The sequence below is a fragment of the Alligator mississippiensis genome, chromosome 1 (assembly GCF_030867095.1).
Source record: "Alligator mississippiensis isolate rAllMis1 chromosome 1, rAllMis1, whole genome shotgun sequence".
Classification (NCBI taxonomy): domain Eukaryota; kingdom Metazoa; phylum Chordata; order Crocodylia; family Alligatoridae; genus Alligator; species Alligator mississippiensis.
Window position 1 is genome coordinate 290,399,778 of NC_081824.1, and position 13,139 is coordinate 290,412,916.

A 13,139-nucleotide genomic window follows, 5' to 3' on the forward strand; every position below is an offset into this window, starting at 1 on the left:
CAGCTCCTGGACCAGCAGTGTGTAGTGGCAGGAGCCCTCCTCCCCAAGTCCCATGCCCCCCCGACCCGACTGGGCAGCTTGTTCCAGCCCCAGCCCCAATCCCTCCCTCACTGTGGGGACGTTAATCTGCCCCACGCCCCACACCCCTTCCCTTCCCGCTCTGCCCACCACAACAGACTTACCAGGTGGAGGCAGCTGTGTCCAGCGTCATCGAGGGCTGCCTGCATAGTCTATGGCTGAATCTCCAAATCGGTGCCAAATCTGCAAATCCGAATCAGCCAAATCAAATTGGAACAGTGATTCAAATCACTGAATCGAATCACTGTCCCTCCACATCAGCCGAATCTGAATCTGAAGCAAATACTTGCTGCTTCACACAGGCCTAATAACCAGTGAAGTTAGGGTGGATTTGAAGGATAGAAACCCATGTAGTAACAGAAACTTGTTGATTCCTCTGACTTGAACTGGGGTCTGCCCCAAAATCAAGGGACAGAGAAAGGTAAATTAGAGCTACACCTCCCTTACTCCTCTTAGCTATGCAGAGTGCTGCCTAGGATTAAGTCCATTGTCAGTCCTTGTACTAAACCATTCTTTCTATTTTTTTTAAAATAAGCTCTATCTATATAGGAATTATGTTAGATTTGATTATGGCTGCATCTTGTAGCACCCGAAGATTAGGGACCCTTTCATCTATGTTCAGCTACTTCAGTTTAATATCTTTTAATTCATTTTATCAGCAGTTGCAATTATTTCTCTTCATAGAGATTTATTGCCTTCTGTTATCAGACATAAGACCTTGTGCAGTCAAGCATCTGTGGGGCATGAAGAGCAATGCTTACAAATGGTGTCAGCTCTTGAGCACAGGCGAACTCATTTAAAAAGACAGGTGAGTAAATAGGCTCTGTTTACTTTCTGACACTTTCCTTCCCTAGGGCATTAAAGCTAGCAAGTCCAACTGGAGAAAGGGAAAAAAAAACCCTATACACACAGTCCTTTTACTTTCAAAGAAATTTGCAGAAAAAATAGAGAAACAAATAGACACACACAATAGAGAAATAAAAATACAAATCCATCTGATTTCCTTCTCCAACCCAAAACCTGTTTTTTCCTGCAAATTTTTCCAAAGAGCCAAACTGTAATGCACTTTCTTGACCACTGGGCTCTATACTGTGGCAACATGAATTGAAAGAAAAGAAAAATGAGTCTCAGGACTGCAAATTCCAGTCAATATTGGTACTTGGCTAACTCCCTAACTATTCCCCAGTAGCGGAGTACCATCCCAGTATTCAAACATTTCATTTTCAGAAATTCATTTAATATAATTCTTCAGGTCAAAAGTCACATTTCTCAGTGGTTACTGCAGGTACTACATAATGCACAGTAACTGGCACTACTACACAGTAGCACCGGCGCATGCCTTTTAAGTGACACTAATGCACAATAGACTAATTCTACTGCGCATTAGCGCAATTGCATGGCTTTCATCGTGACTTGCTAATGTGCAGTAGAATTAGTCTACTGTGCATCTAGTGTCTCATGTAAACGTGCCTACTGTGTTTTCAAGGCTTCAAGACTTACTATGTTTCAAGAGATGCATGGTTCTTTTGCTTGGTAGCACTTTCCCTCTGCCCTTCATACAACCAGCTCTCTCCTCTTTAATCTTCTTGTCCGCTCAGTAGGAATCCTAGCTTCGCTTGTTTATTATTTGTGTTTCAGATTCTCCATGATTCTGTGACTCTCATGATGCCTCCTACCCTTTTTTTAACACAGGGAAGATTTCATAGCTCTGCTTAGTGTCTTAAGCTGTAATCGTTTTTTTTATAAATATGTGTGGGTTTTACCCTAGAATTAGTGCACTTTGTATTGTGTCCTTTAGGAATTAAGACAATTCCTGATTGTTTTTCAGATGTAGCATAAAGTTGAGGGAAGAAAAGTAGAGCATGTAATTAAATGATTCACCTTTCATCTCTCAGAAGCAGAATTTAAATTCTTTGGCTAAAACCCTCAGTGGGCATGTCTACACGTGCAATTAATTCAAAGCAATAAACTCCAGCACTTATTTCACTAGAGTTTATTGCTACTGGGAACACCATTTGCAGCACATTGAGCCAGGTCAAAACAGCTCCTGCTGGCAAAGGATTCAGGGGGTCAGCCTGACTGCCTGGGGCTGCTCCAACCTGGCTCAACATGCTGTGGAAGGGCTGGATGGGGCATGAGAGTGCTCCAGGGTGGAGATAGCTGGAAGGCAGCCTCTGCACTGAAGCACCCTTGTGCCCCAGCCAGTTGGGTTCAGAGTCTACGCAAGCACTGCTAAGGAGTAAAAAACTCCACAGCAGGATAGTACTTGTATTTACAAGTACCACCCTGCTGCAGAACTTGTTAGTTTTCTGTGGCCTAATCGCCCTATATGTATAGACACCAAGATGTTTACTGCTGAGCTAATTAGTCTATTCCACAGTAAACTCATATACACAAGCCTAATAAAAATGAGTTTACTGGCCTCAGCCTTGCATCTGAATCATAAATACCAGTCAATTTGAGGCCAGTAAGAGCTTTTGTCCAGCAAAACTGGAACAAAAGTGGCATTACAGGTCTGATCCGAGACATATTGGCAATGCTGGATGGTTCAGCTACACAGTACTGATATTTCCTGTTCTTAGAAGCAGGTGTAAAGTCTGGGGAAGCACAAAAGTCCCAAACTAGTATTAGGAACACTGTATGTGAATAGATAAAATAGTGCATTTCACTTGAGCCATGCCATCAGGCCAATCTAATACCAAATGGTAAGGATTTATTTTTACTATTCCCATATTTATCCGAGAATAACAATCTGTCTCTACTACATGATAATCTACTTAAATCTAAAGGTACAGACCCATGACATGTTTATTAAATAATAAATTGATTTTATTACATAGCACAAGTGGAGCAGGCAATGTGGTATACACCCCTAATACACAGTAAACCATTAGAATATCGGATCAAATTACCTTTTGATAAATATGTGGTAACTTTACTCTGTCAGAAAGTCACTACATAGGATGGGTTGTATCATGCTTCCCTAGTCAGTTTTCTTCTAGGGCTGGACTTTGCTTAATGAAAAAGGCTTTCCCACCATTTAGTTTCCTGTATTAATGCAAAACATATATGAATGAGTTATTCAGTATCACAGAAGTGCATGGCAGTGTACAGAAGAGTCAGAGACAGCATCCCTACTCAAGGGAATGTGCATTTTCCCAGGGACAAAGAGCAGTGGCACAATGCGTGCTACAGCTGCTTGTCCTGGGGAAATTCCTGTGCATGTACACTCTAGCATGTGGCACGTTACCCTGAGTGGGGTAGGGGAAGCTGGGCCAGCACCTGGGATGGTCCCAGAAGCTTCAGCTGGGGTCCTGAGGGTCTCCAGGGGCTGCACCCATGGCAATCCAGCAGCACAGAGCCTAGCCAGCAGCTGGACCATGGCTCCAGCCAGCCAGGCTCCAGTTTCTGGTGATGTATGCTACCATCATATGCACTGTCCCACTTTTTTAAGGTGTGGGGTTTTTTGACCCCAAGATCTGCCAGTGCCAAGAAAAGCCCCTACACTGCTAATTAGCAGCTCAGGGAACGTCTGCATGCATGGCATGTGTGGTGTGTGGCTCCGCAGATGTGTCTGTGGCACCACATACTGCACAACCACACTCATCTGGACACACCCCAAGAGTGCATATACGCTAACAGTGGATCCAATATCTTAGAGGGGTTTTTTTCCATTGTGGAGTGAGGAGTGGGTCAGGCCCTCAGGTTCCAGTTCTGCCTCAGCAAATAGGGTTTATACATTTACCTGTGCAGAGTACCATCAGCTTTAGGGGGGTTATTGCAGGTATAATGTTCCCTGCAGAAGCATCTACATGAGATGCTACATCACTGTAGCGACGAGCTATGATGACATAGCTTATCGCTACAGCAACGTAGCATCAGCAGGCACGAATAATGATGCCGCTGCTACTGTGCAGTAACAATATGCTACTGTGTAGTAGCTCGTTGCTACTGCACAGTAAGGTCAGAAATTACCCATGTGGTACCAGGACTGTGCAGTACCAACAGTTACTGCACAGTCATTTAGTACTTGCTTTAGCTAAAGCTAAAGTACTAAATGACTGCACTGTAACAACAGAGCAGTCAGGCACACATGTAGACACATTCTGCTACCAGATTTGGATGCAAGTTTGGAATTTAAGTTAGAACAACAACATGGGAGAGAACAGGAGAAGATGAGAGAGAGAGATTTGGGAAGTAAAATGCTCAATTGCTCCTAGGGAAAATCTCCCTTGATATGGGGCCTTTGTTCACAAACTGACAAAAGAGCAATGCTGAGATAGGGCTGCTCTGGGTATAACAGGTGCCACTATAGCACTATCATAGTGCCTGTTAGGCGCAGCTAGCTGGGGAAAGCCATCATGTGTTTGCTTATTACCACAAAGTAAATTTACTATCAAATAAAGCTCAGGGCAAATTATTCTGCAGTAATAGTATCATAGGTCGTCACATAGTTGTAAACTGATATTATTTGTTCAGTTTTATTAAAAATGGAGTAAGTGTCATGGTAATAAAAGTAAAGGGCATTGCTTTAGCTAGGCCCAACATGCTCTCTTCCCATGTTGCCTATTGTTTGGCATTTCTGGTAGAAATGGGTAAAGTCTTACTTTGTGAAGTCTTTACTTGCCTTGGAATCAAATCATGCAATGAAAAAGTATTCATAGATGAGAGAAATCTTGCATTTAATACAGGCCAAACGTGGTGAGCATGCACAGAAGAGGAAACAGCAACAGCAATGTCTCTTACTAACAGAAATTATTTCTTGTGTTTGTAGGAGTCACAGGTGGTAAGGGGGAATGGCAGTGTCTTCTTACCTCTACAGGCAGAAGCAGGTTTGTGGGTAGAGGCAAAGGTAGGTTTGAGCTAACACCTGCATTATATTCTGGATCCATGGAAATTTACCACATACCATAACACTGATCTTGTCAGTAATGTCCTACACGGAGATCCACCACTTCCAAAAATACCATTTTTGGATCCAGCTCTTTATGCTTGGTTTCAGGATTCTGTAACAAGATGTCCAATGCTGTGAAAACACAGAATAGCTCCACTGCCAACCCAAGCTCCTCTTTCCTCAGCTCTGATGGACATTCAAGTTTGGTGGGATTCCTGTGAGTCTGCATTCCTCCTATGTAAACTCAAGTCTTCAGAGCCTATGACCCATTTTTTTCTGCAGATACAGAAACCCTTTCGTGCAAGAAGCAACTGGAATGGCGAAACTTGTACATGTTCTCTATATACTCCTTACTAGTGTTAGTGCTTTGTGGCTATTGACTCCTTTTTTTCTGCAGGTTCTCTTTTACACTGGTGGCATTTTACCTGATTGATAATTCAATTATATGAAAATCCCTTGATATCAGTCTTAGTTTTGTGAAATCCCTTATCTACTGCTTGAATATAGACAGGCATTTTGTCAAAACAATAAAGCCATTATGTCAACACAATTAATTCTGTTAGCTGATTAAAACATTCTGCTAAGGAATTAACCTCTATTTGAGTACAGCCAAATTAGCCCAGAGTCTTTGATTCCTTTGTCTTTGACACTGGATGCAGCTCCTTCATATGAACATAACCTTTTTAACAGTAAGAGAGATTTCGTGTTCTGCTAGCAAACTAATGTGACTTTAGGCATAAAGATGTAGTTACTCTTGTTAGTCTAAAGATGTAGTTAGTCTAAAGTCAAGTAGAAGCAGAATAGAATTGCACCTTATAGACTAATCAAAGGCATTTCACCGAACCATACCATTCCACCTCCCTCTTGTCTGCTTAGACTGTTAGCTCTTCAGGGGGCTGTTCTTTACTTTATATTGTACAGGGTCCAACTTCCTCTTTAACTCAGGCACTGCCCTCCTGTTACGCATTTGTTGAGTGTCAGAGGAAACATGGATCTGATTTCTAAGTGGATTCTTTTAGTACTACTGCAGTACTAATGATAAGAAAAGGTACTTAATCTTGGTTGTTGTAATATAGATCATTTCAAAATCTTTGGTTTAAGACTAGCTGAATTGGCATAGATACGAGTCATGCTATCCTTGTGTCATTTGACTTCAGAAAATAGGTTATATTGTGTATTTTCTTGCATACCACACACTACACACTACTTTTTTTCCTGAAACTCAGCTGTTTGAAATCAAGGTGCATGGGTTAAGCAACCATATTCAGTAGCAGCCTGCTCTGCGCATGCTTCCATGCTGGGGCTGAAGTCGGGGGCTACATATATGGCTTAGCTTCACCTGGAACTGGGGGCTGTGCAAGTTCACAGGTGGGGCTGGAGGTGGAGCTGAGGCTGGCACTGAGCACCCTGGCTAGCTACAGCTGCTGGAGCACTGGCATCCCCTCTAAATCAGCATCCAGAGCTAGTGTCCCTTTCATCCCAAACCCCTAAGTAAGCTGCTGCTGGGCTCCCTAGTTGCTGACTCTGGATATGCTGCACAGGTGCAGTCACTGCATGGACCTGTGCAGCATATACAAGGTTACTTTCCCTTTCCCCCAGCAGAGGCTGGTGCTGCAGAAGACACTACTGACTCAGTAGGAGCCTCTCTGGCCCAGCATCAGCTTGATGTCCTGGGATTCAGTTGCATTGTATTTCCTTGCTTGCCAGCAGACTCAATAGGAGAGAACAACAACCTCTGGCTGCTGTTAGCCTTCTAACTGCTGGCTGTCCCTTTAACAAAGTAAAGCTGCAGGGAAGAAAAGGGAAAGTAACTCTTGGAGGGGCATCCTCAAGGTGATGCAGGGCAAACCCTGCTCTTGCAGATGCTGCTGCTGAGGGAGAAATGGTCCATGCACAACAAGTAACTAGAGGGTTAATAGAGCAGCCACAAAGCATTGCTCAATTCCACTGCAGCTGTCAGCATTTATGCTCCTGTCAAGAATTTTTTTCTGGCTTATGAAAACAGGGTGTCATATATGTCTTAGCAGGTGCGGGAGAGTGGGCATGTGAGTAAATATGGTTTTTGAAGCCTTTGGTCCCAAACATTTTTGAAGAGTGCTGAAAATTAGAGGTTCAAATCGTAATACTTTTTTTTTCAAGGAAAATGAAATTCACCTACTACAGATGGTCCCATGTCCCGTGTCAGCACGTAATAATAAGCAACATAAATTCTTGTGTGCACCCTCTATACTGGAGTGCATTTTGCTTGCTATTTCACAGGCAGCACCATTCAGCCCTATGCAGGTGAGGGGTAGCATGAGAATTTTCCTACTAAATGGAAAAAGAAGGGGTGATTGACTTCACTTAGGCTTCCATTCTTCAGATGGTACCATTCCCCCATCTAAATGTAATGAAAATATCACCTTGTCACTTGCCTGTGAATATAAGGCATCTTTGATCAACTTTAAAAGCAGATATTGTAGAAAATAAATGCAAATGTGAACTACAAGGGAAAATAAATGCTTCATATTTTATTTGGCCACAGGAGTCTGCAGCAACGTGTCCAGCATTACCAAAACAACAGAAAAACTGCTCTGCTAACCTAAACACCTCTTCTCTCGGCCTTCATAGGCATTCAGGTTTGGTGGGATTCCTGTGACATTCTGCATTCTACCTATGCAAACACAGGTTGTTTAATGGCGGGGGGGGGGGACATTTTAAAGCCTGTATTAATGTAAATAATTTTTTATATGATATATGAGTGAGTTATTCCATATCGTGGAAGTGCATGGCACTTCACAGGTGAGTAAGAGACAATGTACATGCCAAAGGGTACTTGTACCATAAGAGTGGATCCAATAACTGCAGTCAATGAGAGTTTTTTTATATTGTTTTGAGCAAGTGTTAGGTCAGGTCCTCAGGTTCCAGGTCTGTGTCAATGAATATAGTGTACATATTTACCTATGGAGAATACTGTCAGCTTTAGTGGATTTACCAAAGGTACTGTGGTCCTTGGTACTGGGTTTGGATTCAGGCTAGGAATTTAAGTTAAACAACAAGGTGGAAGAGAAGCGGAGACAAGTAAGACATTAGAGAGAGAGAATGGGGAAGTAAAATGCTGGACTGGGCCTCAGGAAAATATCCTCTGACACAGAAATTGATTACGACAGCTGCAAGCCTCGTTCCACAAATGTTGGCAAAAGAGTAATGCTGGGATATGTCTGGGTTGTCTATAATAGGTGCCACTATAGCAATTCTGCCTGTTTCTACAGCTTCTGGTGGTCTGAGGATCCTGGCAGGTGTTACATTTATTGCATGGTTAATTATGCATTTGCACAACAATTACAGTACGCCAAGTGCTCAGTCAATATATGGCATAATAAAATGCAACAGACACATTTGATGCAGGTTTGAAATGTAATATGGAACACCTTTGTGGCTGGTTTATATCATGCTTTAAATTGAACTTGATATGCATTCCACACCTGGGGCTGCTCCCTGCCCATCATGGGTATTAGCTTCTTGTCAGGATTGGGCACAGGGCAGTCCCAGGGTCCAGGACACAGCAGTCCCTTGCCCAATCTCCAGTATCAGCTGATAAGTGGGATTAAGCAGGGGGCCCCAGTAGTCATGTGACTGGAATCTAAGAAATGTTACACCTGGTGCCAAAAGTATCACATCCTGCCACACAGTCTGGCATGGCAGGAGACATGATTTTTTTTACATCAGGCATCAAATTCTTTGGAACCCAATCATACCATTATATTAACATCTGTCCAGGTCCTAAGTTAGGAGCCCCTGACATTTTGCCCACTTCAGCAGTCTACGGCACAGCTGTTTTAGGGTATAGATGTATGTACAATGGGAGCTATTTCGAAAGGGGATCATTTCAGCAGCTCTTACATTCAGACAAGCTGGGAATTATACGAATGTAGCAAAACCACAGCCAGTTTTGTTCTGCGTTTCCCAGAATCACACTCACAGTTATGCTAAGTAAAATAGTGAGGATACCAGGGCGGTGGGGAACGTCACACATGCATCTTATAAGTGAATTATTTTTCTGTCACTTCACTGCACTTTTGGTTTTTCTTTTACACCATCTTGGCATTAACTCCATATTGGCATTCATTTATATTTCCTTTTAAGGGTTGTGTGTAAGTTCAGAAAGAAGTTCATTTATCTGCTTGGCCACAGGCTTTTTTGTGTCCTTGGCCGAGTCACTTAGCTTCTTTCTTCCTCAGTCCCCCTTCCCACCCCATGTGGAAAATGGGAATAAAAGCCCTGCTTCTCCTGCTCATACTCTGAAAACTCTCAGGTACCTACTTAGAAGGTCTTGGTCTTCTGTTCAGGGTCACACTGGGCAGTAACTGCCTGTACTGCATAGTCCCAGTGCCACATAGTGTCACAGTTTGTGCCCGTCGATGCTACATTGCCATAGGGACAACCTACATCGCCATAGCTCGTCACTACGGTATGTAGCGTCTTGTGTAGACGTGCCCACTGATCACCAAATTTGGGGGCAGGAAGGAATTTTTCCCCCACGTCAGATGGGTAGGGACTGTGGGGTTTTATCTTCCTCTGTAGTGTGGTAGGTGATGGTCTTTTTCAGGGCATATTTTAATGAATTTTGCAGGAGAAGTACCATCAACGCTACCTGCAAAAGAGTCTCCAAATCCAATGGGAAGACAGATGCACCAACCTTAGCATCCTTCTGCAAGCAAACACCACAAGTATTGAGGTAATGATCATCTGACATCAACTTCATTGGGCCGGCTATGTCATTCAGGGCTGCTTGCAGGCATTAAAAAAAAAAAGTGCTTTACCAGAAGAAGCAGTGTATTACTTCAACCCAGCTCTGCACCATCTGTATAGAATGGGCACTTCAGTGGTGCTTTTTGGCAGTTTGAGCTAAAGCAAATTCAATTAGCTATTAGATAAAAGCACCAAAGCCCTGCTAAAGCACCCAATCTTTACAGAAATCAGATAAGCTGGGTCCAACTAAAGTACTGCCTCTTCTGGGCATTCACGGAGCTTGGTGCAGGAATGCATGGAGTTTAAAATAAACCGCTGTTTAGGTTTTTTTTTTTTAATGTATTCAAGCTGCCCAGATGTCTGACTCCAGGCTCCCAAAGCAAGTTTTCTCCCAACTCATCCCAGGCACACTTTCAAGAGGAGGGCAAAGAAAGCACTTCAGGGACATCTTCAAGGCCCACTTAAAAATGCAATATCAACGTAAACTTTTTGGAGACTATCACACAGGACCACCTGACGTGGAGGAAGAGTCTGATGCAGGGAGCTTAGTGCTTTGAAAACTCATGACATCAACAGCAGGTGGAAAAGCAGGAACAGCGTGTTGAGGATCTAATCAAGTATCCAATGCCACCCACCCCATGTGGAAACATAGTAAAGTCTGTTGATCCCAAACAGGCCTCATTAGTCATGTTCGGACACATAGGTAAGACAGTCATGGAAAACAATCATCCTAGACTGTGAGGGATTGCCAAAGATTAATGAATTGCTCCTTTTGCATTCCAACAGCAGGGCATTGGCAGTGTTTTCATATCTATGGCATGTTATATGATGTTCTTGATTTCTCTGGCTTTGTCAATATGGTCAATATAGTGTGTGAGGGTTTGGCATGGATCCTCAATTTCCCTAAACTAATTATGGTCACCCTACTTAGGAAGCTTTGAGTAAATAGTGTTCTGTGAATGCAGGGAAGTAGATCCAGGTCTTTAAGACGCCCCTTTCACTGTTTCTTTGTAAGCATTTAAAACAGAAAAGTAGGAACAAAGCTCTCAGGCTGCTTTCATTGCTTTGCCAAAGCAGTTAAATTGGTGTTCTCTTGCTAGTACATGCAGGCCTTTTGCTCAGCCTGAAATGTGTAGGAGTGCATCATTTTTGTGCGTTTCTACCTTCTTCTCTGCACCTTTGCAGGATTCAAAGCACAAGAGCAAAATTGATCTTAGCCCTAATTTTATCGTTGAACAATACAGCATGCAGCAGTTACAGAGTGCAGCATTGTATGTATAGTTTTTGATGTTGCTTCTAGAAGAGTTTTGCAGACTTTAACAAGATTTCCTCAATAAATAACCTAGGAAATTCCTGAGATTGTATCTCAATATCCAGAACTCTTGCAGTTTTGGGGCACCTGCCTCTTATCTTTTCAGTCCAGTGGCAGTTAAATTGTTTTGCCTTCTGCTTTCTGAAAGGCAAGAGTTTAGCTTCACATAGTGCAGGGTAGGATGTGAACTGTTTGATTATCAATGGAATCTTGATTAGCAATTTTCCTTCCATTTGTCCTTGCAATGATTAAGGAATATTCAGCTACTTTTTCATATGTTTAAGTAGCTCCTTTTTCTTTCCATTAGGCCAACCCTTATTTCTATTGCAAATAATTAACTTCATTGGGAGGAGGCTTTGGATCTTTGTTTTCATGTATTGCTTTGAAGCAGCTTGTAAAATACCATTCTGGCTTTTTCTTTGCATGCTGAGCACGAGAGTGATGCAGCAAAGCACTTATTTAAGCACAGGTCAGATTTTAAGTACAAAAGCAATCCCACTGAAGTCAATACACTGTAGTTAAGCGCCTGCCTAAGTGTTTCGCTGGACTGACATGAGAAGTCTCCGAACTTGCAGGACTCCAGTTGTGTGAAGCAAATATGGTCAGCTTCAAGTTTGCCATGGCTTTAATTTTATAGGCAGGATTTTTCTTTTCTATTTATCATTTATTATTTGACATATTTTCAACACATTTGCTGTGGCGTAGTCCTTGAAGTGGCTATCTTAGTGAGCTGCCAGAGTCCCATCTAACATATGGTATATTCATATAAAAAAAACCTTGGCAGGCAAGATAATCTTACTCTCTGAACTCATAGGAAAGCATAGGAATTAACAATAGTAACAAACAATATAATGATTAATTTTCCATTTTTGGTTAACAAACCAATTTCCCTATATAGTAGTATGATAGTGATGTTACCTTAGTCATAAAACACTGGAAACAGAGTTGTATGTGTTGTCTTGCTCTTAGGAAACGTTCCACTCAAAGCACTAGTACATGCATATGGGAAGGCATCTTGCATTACCTGGATGAACTAGATAACCCCACAGGACATTTCCATCTTTAAGTCTGAAGATGCTTAATGCTCTCTGAAGTGGTTCATTTCTCAACTGTCCTGAGTAAGCCCTCTGCTTATGAAAGCTTATGCTATGCATCTCTGATTTAGTTATTTGTGCAATTCTACCCTGGTTTCTGCCTGACTTCAGACTAACACAGCTAATTACCTCTTTTTCCTTAGATGTAGTCACAGCAGGCCTGGCAAGTACAAACACCTTACAAAATGTTGCCTGAAATGATTCTGTGGATGCTCCCTGCCTCCAAAATGTACTTTAACATTCTTCTAGGTAACATTTAAATGGAGTTGCATTAAGAAGAATCTAAATTGTGTATTGATTCTAAATTACATTTTTCCGTTTATTTTTCATTTGCCAAGTTTATTAAATCTTCTCTGTAGAAGCCTGGTATCACTTATCCTAGCCATAAAAACTAAATTAAATTTCTATCATAAAACATTTCCTTCCTCAAAACTGAGGCAGTTCTTGATTTATAATAAATTAAATGGTATGGCCTACAAGAAAAAATGTATAACTACTCTTGTTATGACAGTATATAGCCAAAAGGTGGCAGCACAATATTGATGTTGTATTTATATACTTCCCTGAAGGTAGAAGTGCACTGTACTTGACTCAACCATTTACAAATGATTGCAAAACTGCATTCAGAACATCATGTATCTTGCTGAATAGTGACAATTCCAGCTATGGTGTCATCACAGTATGTCACCTCAGACAGACAAAAATGGGATTCTATTTAAATAAAAAGGTCAGTACAGAAATAAGTTAGTGTACAGTATCACCCACACCTGTTCTTCAGGCACCCAAGTTTGAAATGGCAGAACATACCAAAATGTCTGTGTATCCACAATGCAACTCTTACTTTAGATTGACTTACAGAATTTGATCTGTTAAAATGGATATATAACAGGCCAATTAGACCTCAATAGTATGCCTTAGAACATATTTTGAAGGAAAGAATAATTAAATACAACTAGGTAATTGGAAGATCTGATAAAATGCAACATGAATTTACCAAAAAAGGTAAATTGTGCCAGCATAACCTGAAAGG

General features: G+C 41.8%; 1 long non-coding RNA gene across 2 annotated transcripts; it reads left to right on the plus strand.

The window, feature by feature from the left end:
* The first annotated feature begins 792 nt into the window (after positions 1-792).
* On the plus strand, positions 793-12,536 carry LOC132247723 (uncharacterized). Of its 2 annotated transcripts, XR_009459070.1 has the most exons (4): positions 793-886; positions 4,853-7,590; positions 9,585-9,689; positions 10,052-12,536. It is a non-coding gene; the product is annotated as an uncharacterized LOC132247723 (long non-coding RNA). The 2 variants fall into 2 exon arrangements; XR_009459069.1 differs by having other exon boundaries at positions 4,853-9,689.
* Positions 12,537-13,139: the final 603 nt, after the last annotated feature.